Source organism: Haliotis rubra, unplaced genomic scaffold (genome assembly GCF_003918875.1).
Source record: "Haliotis rubra isolate DU_JTF1 unplaced genomic scaffold, ASM391887v1 Scf77, whole genome shotgun sequence".
Lineage (NCBI taxonomy): Eukaryota > Metazoa > Mollusca > Gastropoda > Lepetellida > Haliotidae > Haliotis > Haliotis rubra.
In genome coordinates this window covers 22,006-39,326 of record NW_025767490.1, presented here as the reverse complement: position 1 = coordinate 39,326, position 17,321 = coordinate 22,006, and the positions used below count along the sequence as shown (strand labels likewise).

The 17,321-nt window shown below is 40.8% G+C and overlaps 1 pseudogene; it reads left to right on the top strand.

The window, feature by feature from the left end:
• The first annotated feature begins 4,346 nt into the window (after positions 1-4,346).
• On the top strand, positions 4,347-17,194 carry LOC124260563 (annotated as a pseudogene).
• The last annotated feature ends 127 nt before the right edge of the window (positions 17,195-17,321 follow it).

Genomic DNA, 17,321 nt, shown 5'->3' with positions numbered 1-17,321 from the left:
AAATTGAAAATGAGCCCCAGTGAATTGTGGGATTATTGGGGAAATCTTGGGAAATCTAGACTTGCTTCATTTAGGGTTTTAACATTGCAAGGAGTAGGGAAAATATTGTGGTTCAGGGACTATGAGACAGACTACCCTGGGGCACGAAGTTTACATTTACGTAACAACACCCTATGACCCAATTGGTGAACAGGAAACGCCAGCGGGAATAATGTCATGTGACGGCAGCCTTGTAGCAATGTTGCTGGGGTCATCAAGTGAGCACAGGCTCCTCTCTGTTTTCTATCATTTCAACACGCATTGTCATTGAATAAGCCCAGCGTTATTGAGAGTTTTCATTATTTGTTATTGAAGCGAGTTTATGTACAAAAGGAGCATGTTCGTTGGTATAACACACAAGCTTATTGGTATTAGACGGTGGTATCTTCAACGGGCGAACGATGTAATACAATTCACTCAAAAATCTTTAGAAATGAAAGATCCTTCACAAATTTAGAAATGTCCCTTTCTCAAACAACACCATCGAGTGCAGTGAAAATTTACATGAGGGAAGGTTATTAAGTTTGGTGTATATTGTTAAACATGAATTGCTTTATGATTGGGATGACATGAAGTGCTGTGTGAAACATATACTATAGGACGGGGGCGTGAGCAAAAGAAACGTCAGTTTGGAATTTTCCTTCGCAGAAACGGATAACTGTAAACTCATTTAATGTTTTGGTTTTTATATTTTTGACAACATCTCCAACTTTACCAGAGCAAAGACATTCCTTCCCAAACTCAGAACGGAACCCAGGAAATGGTCTCCTGATCTTGGAGATAGTACGGGGTTCTTCATGTTTTTCATGCAACTCGTGCTGCACGTGCAGTTCACAAGAACCAGCCCTATAAAATGCACACACACACACACACACCCACACCCCCAAACCTGGTTGAAACATTCACATTACAACGTCAGCTGTATGCCGCGACTCACGACAGCTCAGAGGAACCAGGCGATAGGAAGACTTGAAGCTGGCCACACTGCACAAGCCGTTGCCAATCACTTCCAGGTCAACGTTCGGACCATCTACAAGCTGCAGTAACGTTTCTAGGCCACCAACACCGCAAATGATCGCCCCCGTACTTGCAGACCAAGGGTGACCACAAGACGACAAGACCGCCATGTTGTGCGACAGCATGTACAGAATCCATTCATGCAGGTATCCGAAACAGCACGCCAGACAGTGGGAACACACAGAAGACCAATCAGTACTGATACAGTATGCCGACGTCTTAACAGCGGGAACCTCCAATCACGTAGACCTTACCGTGGACCTATCGTCACCCCTCGTCATCGGCGTGAACGTCTACAGTTTGCCCTTCATCACCAAAACTGGCGATACAGGCAATGGAGAACTGTTCTGTTCACAGATGAGAGTCGGTACTGCGTATAAACTGCACATGGCAGAACAAGAATATGGCAATGACGTGGCCAGCGTTACTCAGACCAATGTGTTATGGAAAGAGACTCACGGGGAAGTGCAAGCATCATGGTATGGTGTGGAATAGGCCTAAACCAGAGCGTGGGTCCTGTGGTGTTCCAGAAAATTGGTCCAGGGCGAGGAGGCGGCATCGACCAAGCTCTCAGACCCCACGTCATACCACATTTCGGACGTCACCGGAACAACATTTTCAGCATGATAACGTCCGGGCCCATACTGCCAGAGTTACACGGGACTTCCTACAGAAGAACGGTGTCAACATTATGCAGTGGCCAGCCCTTAGTCCTGATTTAAACCCAATTGAACATCTTTGGGATGAAATTCAGAGGAGACTGAATAAATGTCATCATACCAAGGCCGAACACAGCCGAAGAGGCCTTTTCTCAGAGTGTGGTTCCAGGTGCCAATTGCCTTCATCATTCGATAAGTGCACTCCATGCATAGACGCTGTGATGCAGTTATTGCCGCTCGTGTTGGTCACACTAGATACTGAAGTCAAGAGTCTGAATGGACTGCAAACGTTCACGTAATGTCTTGAATAGGTCGTGAGTTATTCATTGATGTGTCAAGATATTGTACACAAAATATGTTCTTGATCCGCTTATTATGTCCATTTCTGTAATGATTTGATTACAGTGCCTATCTAATTTTGGATTCGTACTGACGTTGTTGGTGTTTTTGGTTTTTTGCTGCTGGGTATATTTCACCTCAGGAATACCTGTATGGTAGGTTCTCAATTATACATTAACGTGCCACGTAGGTTCATGTCCACAACATCTTTTCAAAAGGTCACACGACAAACACACCACTTCGAGTCAACACGCAGGTGCTTGTTTACTGAAAAATGAATCTAAGATCTGTTTAGATATGCAATCGTGTAGGTAAACAATTCCGAGCATTTAATGTGAATACATTAATGTGTATTACCTCACACCAGCTGACATGTTTATGTAAGGAAACATACACAGTGTCATGTAGGCGAGGCAACTCAAGCTTCAATGCATTTGGCAAATAAAAGCTCTCAAATATATTTCGTTCTTTAAAAATATTGTTGTCCATTATCTGTGTCGCTTTGACTGTATGTCGCCAGCTATAGCTGATGAATTCCACTTACTGTTTAAATGTGAAGCTTTTTATGAATGCATATTCAAATTTATCCCAAATAAATACATACAGTTCCCTAATATAATAAAGTACAAAAAATTGGAGTAGAAATGTAAAAGAAATCAAGGACCTTGCACAATTCATCTGTATAATAGATAAGAACCTTGGAGTGGGATTGTACACATGTGTACAGAATTTCTGATGCGGATGTTATATTTATCTAACATATGTTATATTTGGGATTACACTTTCTTAGTAAAGTACAGATTCTAGGGATCCGGGATTCGAACCCACACCCTTAGAGTCAGGCACCTAATCGCCAGCACACAAAGTCAGCGGTCTAGGCGTCTGACTTTGTGTGCTTGCGATTAGGTGCCTGACTCTGAGGGTGTGGGTTCGAATCCCGGATGGGACTCAACCCAACAAAAGTACTAGAATCTGTACTTTACTAAGAAAGTGTAATCCCAAATATAACATATGTTACATTGGACCACTTTCTAAATGGAATTGTGTATTTTATATTTATCTGTCTAGGTTTATATATTCATAATTGTTTTCAGCCACAATATCTTAATGTCGCCAATTATCTGTACAATATAACCGCCATCATGTTAAGTACAAATAATTGTTATTTTTCGAAAACCTTTCTCCGGTACCACTGTGGGTGGTTCTTTTTTGAGAATAGAATGAATTGAATTGAATTGTTAACTTCCATAAAATGTCTATTAAACACTGTATCTATATAAACAAAACCTTTTACATATTCATGAGCAATCCGTGCTCAAAGTAGCGCCGAGCTCGTCGGGTTGAGCAAGCCATGGTTGTGAATCAGATGGGGTGTATGGACCGAAACGTTGCCCGTAAGGAAAGCCGGCTGGTTGTGTTAGTTAAATGAATTAGCTGTCTTTGTTGTGTTGAAAGAACTAAAGACATGTATTAAAGTCACCTATAATGAGCCAGTTGAGGCTTATATCTGAGTCTGAAACGTATACGGGGGCAGTGGGGTATCATAGTGGGGTATCATAGTGGGGTATCATAGTGGGGTATCATAGTGGTTAAAGCGTTGGCTCGTCGGAGACCCGGGTGCAATGTGTGAAGCCCTTTTGGTGTCTCCGTGAAATTACTGGAATATTGCTAAAAGCGGCGTAAAACCATACTCACTCACTCACTAAAACGTAAACAGTTATGGCGATGAGTGAGTGAGTGAGTGAGTTTAGTTTTACGTCGCAATCAGCAATATTCCAGCTATATGGCGGCGGTCTGTAAATAATCGAGTCTGTACAAGACAATCCAGAGATCAACAGCATGAGCATCGATCTGCGCAATAGGGAACCGATGACATGTGTCAACCAAGTCAGCGAGCCTGACCACCCGATCCCGTTAGTCGCCTCTTACGACAAGCATGGGTTCCTGACGATCAATATTCAAGTTATGGCAATGGGTCCCGATGTACAGACAACTGATTGTCCATATCATATAGAAAACTATGTTTGGCGAAATGTGTGTGATTTAACATGAAAAATATGAAATATAAAATTAATTCGTTGTGTGCAGCAATCATAAATGTGTCCAAGGGGCGTTTTCCTTCAGGCGGTGTTTACCTATCATCGAGCAGAGTGTTTCACTTATGTCATGTTTTTTCCTGGACTGGTATGTAAGAAGACAAGAACGGGTCTGATCATGTTGCGTTCCACACGAATGAGCACAACGCAGCCTGTACAGAGCAGTGCAGGCATTGCTTGCAGCCATGCACCATTGAGGTTAGCCGACTCACATGATATGCGTCATTCGTCTCCAAGAAACAACGACACATGTGTGTACCTGTGGAGAGCTCCGTCGGAAAGAGAACTTGATTCCCATTTACAGACGCAGTGAAAAGGACATCCCTTTGTCGGGATGAGTGTTGAGGTGTCTCGAAGCAGCCCTAAAGCTGAAGACGGTACGGCGACAGATGAAGACAACTCTGGTTTCGTGAGACCAAGTTCTGACAGTCTTATGAATGTAAGGCGATTTCACTTATATTGCTGTCATCTACCTGTACGATGTACGTTTCAGTCACGTGGCATACACGCCACTCTACGCGAGGATGGTAACGTAACACAGGATGCACGTGGCGAGGGTGCACAGTTTAGATTTAAGTGGGATGTGGACAAGGTCGGCCAATTCAGGGAGAATTTACTTTCACCTGATATATTTAGATTGCTGGAAAGCTTTTGTGATAACGTTCTTTCAGATATTTGCAACGCAGTAACATTTCTTACAAATGCAATATGTCAAGCTGCACAGTGTATGAAACGCAAACATGGCATAAATAGACGAAATTCACAACCTTGGTTTGACAAAGAGTGCACATTTCTAAGACATGAGAAAGATAGACTCTGGGGTGTATTAGCCCTTTTTAACGGTGGAGCATCGCTACGAAAGTATGTACATGCCAGAAACAAGTATAATTATACTTTAAGATCTAACAAAAGAAATTACTACGGATCTGTAAAAGATAAATTACTTACAAATCTGAATAACTCAAAATTGTTCTGGAACACCATGTGCAGGCTTTCTTCACCTAAGAATTTTATTCCCAACATAACAATGGACTCGTGGTATACACATTTCAAAAACATATTTCAACATACGGATACATTTAATGTCAAATTACATTCTATCGATCGATATTGAAGAGAAGATAGATCAAGACAGCCCTAGTATACTTGACGCTCCTATTACAAGAGATGAGATCTGTGCAGCGATAACAACTAAAATCATCCAAGAGTGCTAGGTCTGATCATATCATAGCAGAATTGTTTTTAAGTCCTCACAGGATATTTTAGTTCCCTATATTCAGTTGCTATTCAATGTTCTGTTTGCTCGAGCGTATTTTCCAGAATCGTAGTGTATGGGTCTTATTGTACCTATACATAAAAAGGGGACACTAGTGTAGTTAACAATTACAAGGTATATCAATTACAAGTATCTTCAGCAAGCTGTACATACACATTCTGAATAATAGACTAACATTTTGGTGCTCTTGCTATGAAAAAATCGTTGAATCGCAAGCGGGTTTTCGCAAAGGTTACAGTACTATTGATAACATTTTTATCCTACAGTCCGTTATTGAACGCTATCTCTCAAAAAAGAGAGGTAAAGTGTATGCATGTTTCATAGAAATCGAAGCATGTTGCGTACCAGGAATTCAGCTTCATCCTGAACATGTACAGTTTTTTCTTCTTTTATTTGCTGATGGTATTTATCTCTGATACAGTGTTTGGTTTACAGAAAAGACTTGATGTCCTAAAGATATTTTGTTCTGAGAATTGTTTAACGGTAAATATGAAAAAAACAAAGGTAATAGTTTTTAAAAAAGGTGGAAGACTGTCGAAGTATCAAAAATATAATGGTGTACAAATAGAATGTGTTTCCTGGTACAAATATCTAGGTATTTTATTCAGCAGGTCATTAGTATGGACCAAACACATAGAAAATGTATGTCTGCAGGCTTAGCAACTTTTATTTGGTATTTTTAGATCACTGTCAATGTTTAAGCCATTACCTTTTCGCTTGTTCTTTAAGATTTTCGACACCAAAGTTTGTCCCATTTTATTATACGGTGCAGAAATATGGGGATTGAATGTTGTTAACGAAATAGAAGTTATACATGTAGCAGCTTGTAAACGATTTCTAGGAATTAAATCCTCTGTTTCAGCGCATGTTGTGCGAGGCGAATGTCGAAGATATCCATTGTATATTTATACCATCAAAAGGTCTATCAAATAATGGTGTAAAATATTGAAAATGTCAAATGAGCGATATGTAAAGAAATGTTATAACATGCTTGTACAAATGGAGAGTAATGGTTTCAGGAGCTGGGCATCTAGGATAATGCATATATTAGAAGTCTATGGATTTGGATTTGTTTGGCAAGAACAGATGGTTCGAAGTGAAACGCTATTTTTGAAAGAATTTCTTGGTAGACTCAAAGTTTCGTATCAACAGGACTGGCATTCTGCACTAATAAAAGGCACAAAAACATTTGGATACACGTTGTTTAAACCTATGTTCGGTGTTGAATCTTATATCTTCATAGTTAGCTATTTTAAACATAGACGTGCTCTTGATCAGTTTAGATCGGGTTCTCATGAACTACGAATAGAAACTGGCAGGTATATTGGTGAGGCTAGAAATGACAGATTATGTAAGATCTGTAAATTGCCATATATAGAAGATGAATATCACTTCTTACTTATTAAATATCACGCATTGCGGCGACTGTATATCCCTTTACACTTTTATGAATATCCAACAATCCAAAAATTTAATACGCTTCTGCAATCATCAAATGCAAGCATCTTAAAACATTTATCAGCATATATATATCAAGTTATGTTACTGAGACAGTCTTCATTATAACATATTTTATCACTCTGTAATTCTCAAAGTGTAACCTGGGCCTATGGCCTGTATTACTTTTCTGAAATAAACCACCATAAACCACCACTATTCATATAATTGTCATAACTAGTCTGCCTTGTCCGGCCAATGACGTGTTTGGTTGTGAGTGAGTGAGTATGGTTTCACGCCGCATTTAGCAATATTCCAGCATTATCACGGCGGGGACACGAGGAATAAGTTTCAAACGCTGTACCCATGTAGGGAATCGAACCCAGGTCATCAGTGTGACAAGCGAACGCTCTAACTACTAGATTATAGCATGTTTCGCTGGATGGTCGAGGCTAGGCAAACTCTGCCTTGATATATACACATATATGGAACAAGGTAATGAGCTATTCTTTAAGTAATGGAATTTATAATAATGAGGCTGGGTGGGGGTAAGGGGAGAACTATTACAATGAAATACAACTGCAATACTGCCTTACAACAGCTGCCACATAACAGGTACAATTCAATTTGGTTATGCTCCCCAACTTCACTCATGTTCTCACTCTTGGTCTATTGAGTCATACTCAAATTTAGTTTTTGTACTATTAATATTACTTGATAGTGTCACTACTCTATTCACACTGCTGGTGTTGCGGTTACGCATATGCGCCTGAGCTGAATACATTATGAAATCCAACGTGTGTACAACACAAAGATTGAACTAAAGCGTCTCTCTGACGCGCACACACATACACACACCAGACGCAAACACCTTGGCCAATGTCAAAATACAAAATGTTACACTTGCACCGCCTATCTGCACTCCAGTCTAAACACCCGTGAAGGTCCGGGTTAGAATATTGATCTTCAGTAACCCATGCTTGGTGTAAGAGGCGACTAACGGGATCGGGTAGTCAGGCTCGCTGACTTGGTTGACACATGTCATCGGTTCCCAATTACGCAGATCGATGCTCGCGCTGTTGATCACTGGATTGTCTGGTCCAGACTCGATTATTTACAGACCGCCGCCATATAGCTGGAATATTGCTGATTGCGGCGTAAATCTGAACTCACTCACTCACTCAGTCTAAACAATGTTGCCAAGGACATAATTTATCATATTATTATATCCACACATATAAAAATTCCATATTGCCCGTCATCGATTTTAAAACCCAAATCCATTGTTATTCGAAATCCTAGTTATCTGATGTATTTTTTATTATTCAGACACCAGAAGACAGTGCAAAGTCGCCTGAAAATAACAACCTTGAATATGATCCCCAAAACCAGATGGATTGTGAAATGAATGGTTGTCAAAGGGGCATCACATCGGCACAAGCAAAGGTGGTTACTATTTACGAGGAAAACTCCACACTGATATGGAGAATCATTGCTATTGTTGTGTTTGTGCTATACATGGCATATTTTGCCTATGCTATGTACAGTCAATTTGGAGATGAAGGTTCTATCAGACTTCTGGTCGGGACAGTACTTGCTGTATTACTCATCGTGGTGAATCTGGTGTGGGACTCCATCAAGGCCCCGTTTGAAGCATGTGGACAGGCGTTAGCAAACACAGACAATGCCGGAAGAATGAAAATAGTCAGATGGTGAGTTCTCCTTGTTATCCAAACTAAAAATAGAACATAAAACAATTGCAATAGCTTATGGAGTAACAATAATATTATAACAATATCAACAGTAATTACCACAACATTATTACATCTTTTTAAACTTCAGCTGGTATACTATTACGACTATAATTAAAATAGCTTGGTTCCACGACTGGGCACCGGGCTACAATCGTGTGATATAACAACATAAAATTTCCATATCTTGGATCATTCCAAAACTGTTACATACCTCGGTATTTGCTTGCATCAGTATAAACCTTAATAGCTGACTAGTTTGCCCAATTACTCTTAACCAGTTACTTGGTTTGCCTACAGAGACTCCTGCCCGTGCTACTGCTAACTGGAAGTGTTTCGTTTTATCTCCATCAGTGATATTTAAGGTTTTGTGAATTGACTTTCAGCAACCAACACCTGTCGGAAGGGGCGACTAATGTGGGTAATTAGGCTCGTTGGTTTGCTTGGGTATGGCATCGTATCACAGCTGTGTATATATCTAGATGCTCATGATGTAAGTAACTAGATTCCAGACTGCCGTAATATAGCTGGAGTATTGCTGAGTAACAAACAAATGAAGCACACCACTTCGGGTTTGGTTTCCTGGCTGTAGCCCAGACTGGGAGAGCTATAACTGGTCCTTGTCCCCCAGGTTGGGCGGGTGAAAGGGTTTCCTGTCCGATAGGGTTACAGGTGCCGAATAGTAGCCTGCAGATAGAGGGCAATGTACAAGTAACTCTCCTGTCCTTAAAAATAATGGAGCCGAGGCCCATTATTTTTAAGGAATGGAGAGTTACGAGGATATTACCCAACGTAAATTACATACAAAGTATTGGTAATATTTCTGTTATCAATATTAGATGTCAATGTTAAAGCGAAGTCTTACATTTGAAACTGCTACACATCGTTCCATTCCTGAAAAATAATGGAGCCAGCAACAATGGCATGACGTCCCAAATGTAATTTGATATTACCTATAGCTTGTACATTTGAAGCCCCCGCCCAGCCATAAATTCTGCACAACGGTCAATTATTCAGCCCTACAACCCAGTTTCACTGTTTAAAGACTCTAATTAATCTATCATAAAATTTCAACACTTGTGACTACAAATTTAAGCTTTTAATATTCAATTAATTTTATATCTCCAAACCTGGAGGAATTAAATAAACCTACCTACCTACATGGAACATTACAATGTTTCAGGGTGCTGTATGTGGTGTGCCTAATAGCCATCATCATAATCCTAGTGATTGAGGTGGCGATACCAACTCCCGAGAATCTGATATCCCTCGCAGGTCTGGCTGCCTTCATCCTCTTGTCCTTCATCTTCTCCAGAGACCCTGGAAGGGTAGGTAGCGGATGTTATACACGCTGAATGACATCAAGCTTGAGTCCAAATGAACCCAGAGAGTAATATACAGGTATTTGATGATGTTTCTCTGACTCTTTCAACGCTGTTTTCAGGTTGACTGGCATCCTGTGTTCTGGGGCCTGGCTCTTCAGTTCTTCTTTGCCGCCGTCATCCTGAGGACAACGTGGGGTTTCAATATCTTCCAATGGCTTGGTGATCAAGTGACAACGTTCCTTACCTACACTGATGCAGGATCTAAGTTCGTCTTCGATAATACTAGTGCTCACGTCTTTGCATTTGCTGTATGTATCTTGAAATTACTCCAAATAATCCCCTGTCCCGCTTATCTTTGGTATACGCCAACTATTTGTACATGCCCAGTTCCAAAATCATCATTTGCTTGAATACAATATACATGCCCAGTTCCAAATCACCATTTGCTTGATAGCGGCGTTAGCATCTACACCTACACGTCGCGTCTATTGTAACAAAGAATTTGGCTATCTATACGAAAGTGTTCCTCTTCATCATACTAGCTTCTAAACGCCACTTAAAGAAGCAGTTCCAAGAAGACAGCAGTGCCTTCTCTTCAGACCGAGATCCTGCAAGAAGTGTTTTCAGTCTACATGTACACGTACAGGGGAGCGTAGATCAAATTTGAAACAGCATTCTTTCTTCAAGAATTACTGTTCAATATAAATTATACTTTTGAGTGTTTCAATGAAATTGGACGGAAGAATGCTAATATTTTTTTTTAAATGTTTGTGAACATGTACAGACGGTAAAGCAGGACAAATTATTATAACATGAAATATTTGTTTTCAGATAATGCCTATGGTCACGTTCTTCAGCGCGTTCATCTCCATCTTGTATTACCTGGGCGTCATGCAAGCTATTGTGAAGGTGTTTGACGCTTCGCTTCCTGTCGTTTTGCCTCGCAACGACACCAGCGGAGTCGCTCAACGCTGCAGCCAATATCTTTGTTGGCATGGTAGTGCATTCCTCGTTCTTTCATCTCTGCTCTCGAAAAGCTCCTCTGTAAACAACCATTTTATTTGTATGAAATCACACAAATAGCATAACATGCCTCGATCGTCTCGCAATATCGATTCGGGTAACCTGGACCGGGGTTTACCTGGACTGCCCGTTTAATACAGATGTCTCGAAATTAATAATGTTTATGTATGTAACAATACGATACGAGACAGACAGTACAAGAAGCTTTATTCAACGTCGGGGGTTATAGCATAAAGAACCTATACTATACAGTACATGTATATAACAGTTGCAAAAATATGCAGATCAGCACCGAAATTCAAGGAAATGAAATTCAAGGAAAACAGAGAGCATGGATTAAAGGTGAGGTGAGGTGAAATTGGGTTTTACGTCGTGCTTGAGAATATTTCGCTCATATGACAACGTGCATGTGTGTGTATGTGTATGTGCGGTTGCTTGTACTAGCCCAGACTGAAGCTGGTTTTATAGTGCTAGCCCACTGAGATACCATGCCGCAGTGAAGCATGAATACTCCACTCAGACGCATTATACTGACTCCGAGCCGACCAGTCCTTGTTGTACCTATTAATGCCGAGCGCCAGGCAGGGACCAACAAGTACCATATTCTAACGTCTTTTGGTATGACGCGGTGCATGGATTAAAGAAAGATGAGGATTGTGTCGTGGCATGTTACAGGTTCACAGCATCACTAATATAACAAAGTAGCATTGCCATACACCGTCTGTCATGTAAGGTACACATACGTGCAAGAACAGAATACAGCATTAATCAATAAATCTTAAAGTTTCACAGTCAGTAAGTGGCAGATGACAAAATCGCGACATCGATTAGACGAAATTGAAGCAGCAGACGAGTGCATTCTAATAACAGCTAAGGCATTCTTGTTTTTCAGGCTGAAGCACCACTTATGATTAAGCCATTTTTGGAAACCATGACAGTTTCTGAGCTCCATGCAGTGATGACAGGAGGATTCGCCACAATTTCAGGTGGTTTGTTAGGAGCTTACATCGGCTTTGGGGTAAGACCATGTTATTCTCTGAAATTCTGTCTACCGCTGAAGATACAATATGGTTGATATTGTATTACTGACATGTTGGCTCAAATTTAGAATTTGTTACGATATACGATACGATGATAATAAAGCATTTTAATTAGAAGAACTTACTTTGTAATGGTATTAAGGTAACAATCGATGATATTTCATTGTTTTTATTTCGAAGATAAGTTATTGGTATTTTATTTAAGTAATGTCAATCATCAATGTTCCTTAGAGGCAGGCGGTGGGATAGCCCGTACATTAAAGGGTTCGCTTGTTACGCCGATAACCCGGGTTCGATTCCCCACGGTACGATCTGTGATATTGCCGGAATATTGCTTAACGCGGCGAATTCATATTCACTCACTCAACCACAATACTCCTTAAGGACTGCAGGAAACAATAGGTTCCCATGCCAGTAACATCATCTGATACTTATCTTATAAGCCAATTTCTAACGCAACTGGATCGAATATAGAAGTCTTCACAGTAAATTCAAACAGTTGTTGAGCCAGCCAGATTATCTACACTAGTCTTTACTTCAGTGTTAACCCTTTCTTCAGGTTCCTGCCAGCCATTTACTGTCGGCGTCTGTGATGTCGGCACCAGCGGCGTTGGCCATTTCTAAACTGATATGTCCGGAGACTGAAGTGACCACCGCATCGTCGGACGACTTTGGTAAAATGAAGACAGGGTGGGTGTGCATTGGTTGTAGACTGAATTAGAAATTAACAAAAGGAAGTAAATGTAGACTTGAAGTTAGTCCAAAGTACGATCGGAAATCAGGAAAATGTAAAAGGCTATCTTTGCCGTTCGCTAACAGTCTACATTAGCATCAAAACAAGTACAGATAGAAAGAAATGGGTTTGTAGTCCACTCACATTCAACAGTAACCCATGAAATCAATTACAAGTTGAAATGATGGATTTGCAGTTAGGTTTGTGGTCAACCTACATTCAACGGTACAATCAAAGTAGTGTCGCCAGCTGTATTTCCCAATGCATTGCGTATCTTGCTTCATTCCTCTCTGGGGCGGTGGGGTAGCCTAATGGTTAAAGCGTTGGCTCGTCACGCCGAAGACCCGGTCGAATCCCCACATGGGTACAATGTGTGAAGCCCATTTTTGGTGTCCCCCGCCGTGATGTTGCTGGAATATTGCTAAAAGCGGCGTAAAAACCAAACTCAGTCAGTCAGTCAGTCATTCCTCTCTGCTTATTTACGAGCGCTTCTTCTCTTACTCTCACTCTGGTTGTAATACCAGTAGTACTTGTTCCGTGGCGTTGTCATTTTCAAATTTTGCCACTTCATGTGATGCTACGGCCAGGCGGAGTTGTTACACTCCTCGACCATACATCATCTTCAACTGATGTCCTTTATGTTTTACAGAATAAACGACTTTTAAACAACTATGCCTCAGCCCAATATATCTGTGGCCAGGACCCGCGACAGTAGTATATCTGTAAAATGCGAGAGGATGCGCTTGAGATCGAGAGGAAAATAATATGCTTGCTCTATTCTGTTGCAAATCTGGAATTATGAGCCAGAGTACAAGAAAGCATATCATTAATAATCTGTCAATACATCTCAAATTGGAAAATGTATTATATTACTGTTGGTAGTGGACAATTTATCTTACCGACCATGCACGAGTGAAATGTAACACACGTCAACTTTCACAACAAGGATAACTTTGTCCAAATACTCATACCAATTACCCACAGCTACATATTGGACTTGTACATATATTTAAAATGTAATTGCTGGCAGGATGGAGTGCCATAGCTACTGACCAAAGCGCATTTCAGAATATACATGACATTCTGTTACTCTTGTGAATATCGTAATGGTTCAAAACGTGTATACAACAATCCTAGCAGAACTCATGAAGAACACATTTCGTAACTGCCATTAATTAGGTGATTCATTTTACAGGAAAGAAAACAACCTGGTCGAGGCGGCATCAGATGGAGCTTCCACATCGATCCGTCTCATCGCCAACATCGTTGTCAACGTCATCGCTTTTCTCGCCATCCTCGCCTTCGTCAATGCCACTCTAATCTGGTTTGGGGACCGAATAGGCGTGGAAGGTTTCACTTTTGAGGTACGAAAGACAACGCGTGTCCGTTTGCATCGATTCTATAACAGTTCTGGACACAATTAAACTTAATTAGTTTTTGCTTTAAGAACATGTCAAATATAACCTATCACTTAACCTGTTTTACAGAAGCAGGGTAACCTTGAGTTTGGTTTTACGCCGCTTTTAGCAATATTCCAGCAACATCACGGCGGGGGACACCAGGAATGGGCTTCACACATTGTACCCATGTGGGGATTCGAACCCGGGTCTTCGGCGTGATGAGCCAACGCTTTAACCACTTGGCTACCCCACCGCCCCAGGGTAACCCTGACATGCGAAGTAATTGAATACTGGGGCAACTGTGTTTTAGAGCCTCGCTGTGGAATTGCAGCTTAATGGGTGTGTGGGGCTTGTTTTACGACCCTAATAGCAATATTCCAGCAATATCACGGCGGGGGCACACCAGAAATTGGCTTCACACACCATGGCGTGACGAGCGATAGCATTAACCACGTGTTCATTATTTGGAAGTGCATTTTTATTAGAATTTTACAGCGCTTTGGTCAATAGCGTCAGCTTAACGTGGGAAATGAATAATAAAATGATGTAGGGATTATTGACGACCTCGAGTATGGATATCAGATTGGGAATGGACAGTCTGGACAGATTTGGGAATTCAAACCAAGGGTCATGATACGTCGTGTAAGGGAAGGTATATACATATATGCACAAAAAAACGCTGAACGCCATATCCGTGACGTATGTGAATATTTATCCTCAGCAATGTGTTTTGCGAGGGGTATTATTGTGGACTCCTTCCGTCCGTCCGTCCGTCCTTCCGTGCAAATTCGTCTTTTCCGGAGCAGAACATACAAACCGTTCAGTATTTTTACAGCAAACTTTGCACACAGATAGGTCTGGTGATGAACCGGTGCCTTTTGGTAGTTTTTTCGATTTCTGAATAAAATAGTTTTTGCGTTTCCATGGCAACTTTGACTTTGACTGAAATTGGCGGTAGTGCTCTTTTCCGGAGCAGAACTTAAAAACCGTTCAATGTTTCTTCACTAAACTTGGCACATAGATAGGTCTGTTGGTGAACCGGTGCCTTTTGGTAGTTTTTGGATTTCCGAATAAAATAGTTTTTGCGTTTCCATGGCAACTTTGACTTTGAGTGAAATTGCTGTTGGTGCTCTTTTCCGGAGCAGAACTTTAAAACATTTCAATACTCTCCTTCCACTTTGAGGGTATTTAAGAACAAAGTGACCGTGGAAGCACTCAGCCAGTCTGTTGTTGATACAAGTTTGCTAGTATATGTATAGATTACATATATATTTTTTTGTTAGGTCAGTGTGAAGAACAGTGTAACATTTGACATAGTCTTAACTAGATGACATATTCATGAAGAGTATTTTATCATTGCGGGGAATATTGATGACTTTGTCTTCTTGTCTTCTTTGTATTGTTCTCCAAGTGGCTTGAAATGAGTTTGTCTCCTTTCAGTTCATTTGTTCCTACCTGCTGTATCCGGTGGCCTTGTTCATGGGTACACAGCCAGCTGACTGTCGTCGTGTGGCGGAGCTGGTGGGCGTGAAGACCTTCACGAACGAGTTCATCGCCTACAGATCTCTCCAGGAACTGTTGCAAAACAGACAGACGTTCCTGAACTACACAGAGACCTACGGCTACAAGGACGAGTGGTACTGGGATGGCCAAGCTGCTGTTCTTACTCAGTGGAATATGACGCTTAAGAGAGGATTCATGGAGGTTCGTGTTTGCTGCATTATTCCATCTGAAGTTACTTGAGCAAGACACATTGTTGTACGTTGTTCACATGGAACATGATTTGTGTTGCGGATATTTTATTCTAATGCAAAATAATATAAAATATTATAATATTGTTCTTACTCATTGTAATATAACGCTTAAGAAAGGATTCGACCGTGAAGGTCCGGGTTAGAATTGATCTTCAGTAACCAAATGCATGTCGTAAGTGGCAACTAACAGGATCGGGTGGTCAGGCTCGCTGACTGGGTTGGCACATGCCATCGTATCCAAATCGTATCGATGTTCATGCTGTTGATCACTGGATTATCTGGTCCAGACTCGATTATTTACAGACCGCCGCCATGTAGCTGGAATATTGCTGAGAGCGGCGTAATTCTTAGCTTACTCACTCACTAAGAGAGGATTCATGGAAGTTAGTGTTTACAAAAGGAACGTATTCGCTTTTCATCACATCTTATTGTCCCGCTTATTCTGTTGAAACACCATGTTACGCTTAAACAATATTACACCAAGCCCACTCAAAAAGAGGATGTCAATGGTTGGTTTCATGTGTGTTATTTTCGGAGTAACATCAACATACATGTTATGCTCCATTTTGCGTCTTACGTTCCAGGAACGCTCGGAGGTGATATCAACGTATGCATTGTGCGGGTTTTCGAACTTCGGCTCGATAGGCATCACTTTGGGGGGATTGTCGGCGCTTGCTCCGCCTCGGAAGAAAGATCTTTCTGCTGTCGTTTTCCGGGCAATGATAGCAGGGAATATTGCATGTTTTATCACAGCATGTATAGCGGGTATGTACATGCCGTTATTTAAATGAATACACATTTTATATTTCTGAAAAAGAAATATATACAATTCATATATCCGTAGCTATCGTGTTTATGACATCGTTTACTTATGTTATTCTCAGTAGCATGAAATGATTCCATTGGTGACTTATATTTTGTTACGTGTTTCAGGTTTGTTCTACAAAGAATTCTAATACTGTCCTTGGGATGGTATGTTTTCCATCAGCTGACATACACTGCAATCAAGGAAATCATAGAAAATGTCACAGGGTTGTCTTGACAACGTATTATCATCAATTTTAGTTTCTAGACCATTTTACTTTTGTGCAACATGGAGTCAGACATCGTTGAGGAAATGTATTCTCTTTCACGTTCCGAAATAGTGAAACCGACGTTGTCATTGTTTCCTTCAGGAACAGAACGTTCCAATTCAAACCAGAGCCAAACGTATCCCACACGATTGAGACTTGTAACAACAGTTATTTTTGTGTTAATGAATCTATGTTCACGATTACACACGGACATTATGTAAGCTGTAGGTTATGTGACTGTTGTTGTGTCGTGGCTTTAACGATATTCAGATAGATTAGGGATACATGATGTCGCTTCTGTGTAAAAGTCTTTTCAAGTGTGTTGACCATCATCATGTTTACTCAAAGGTAAACGAAAC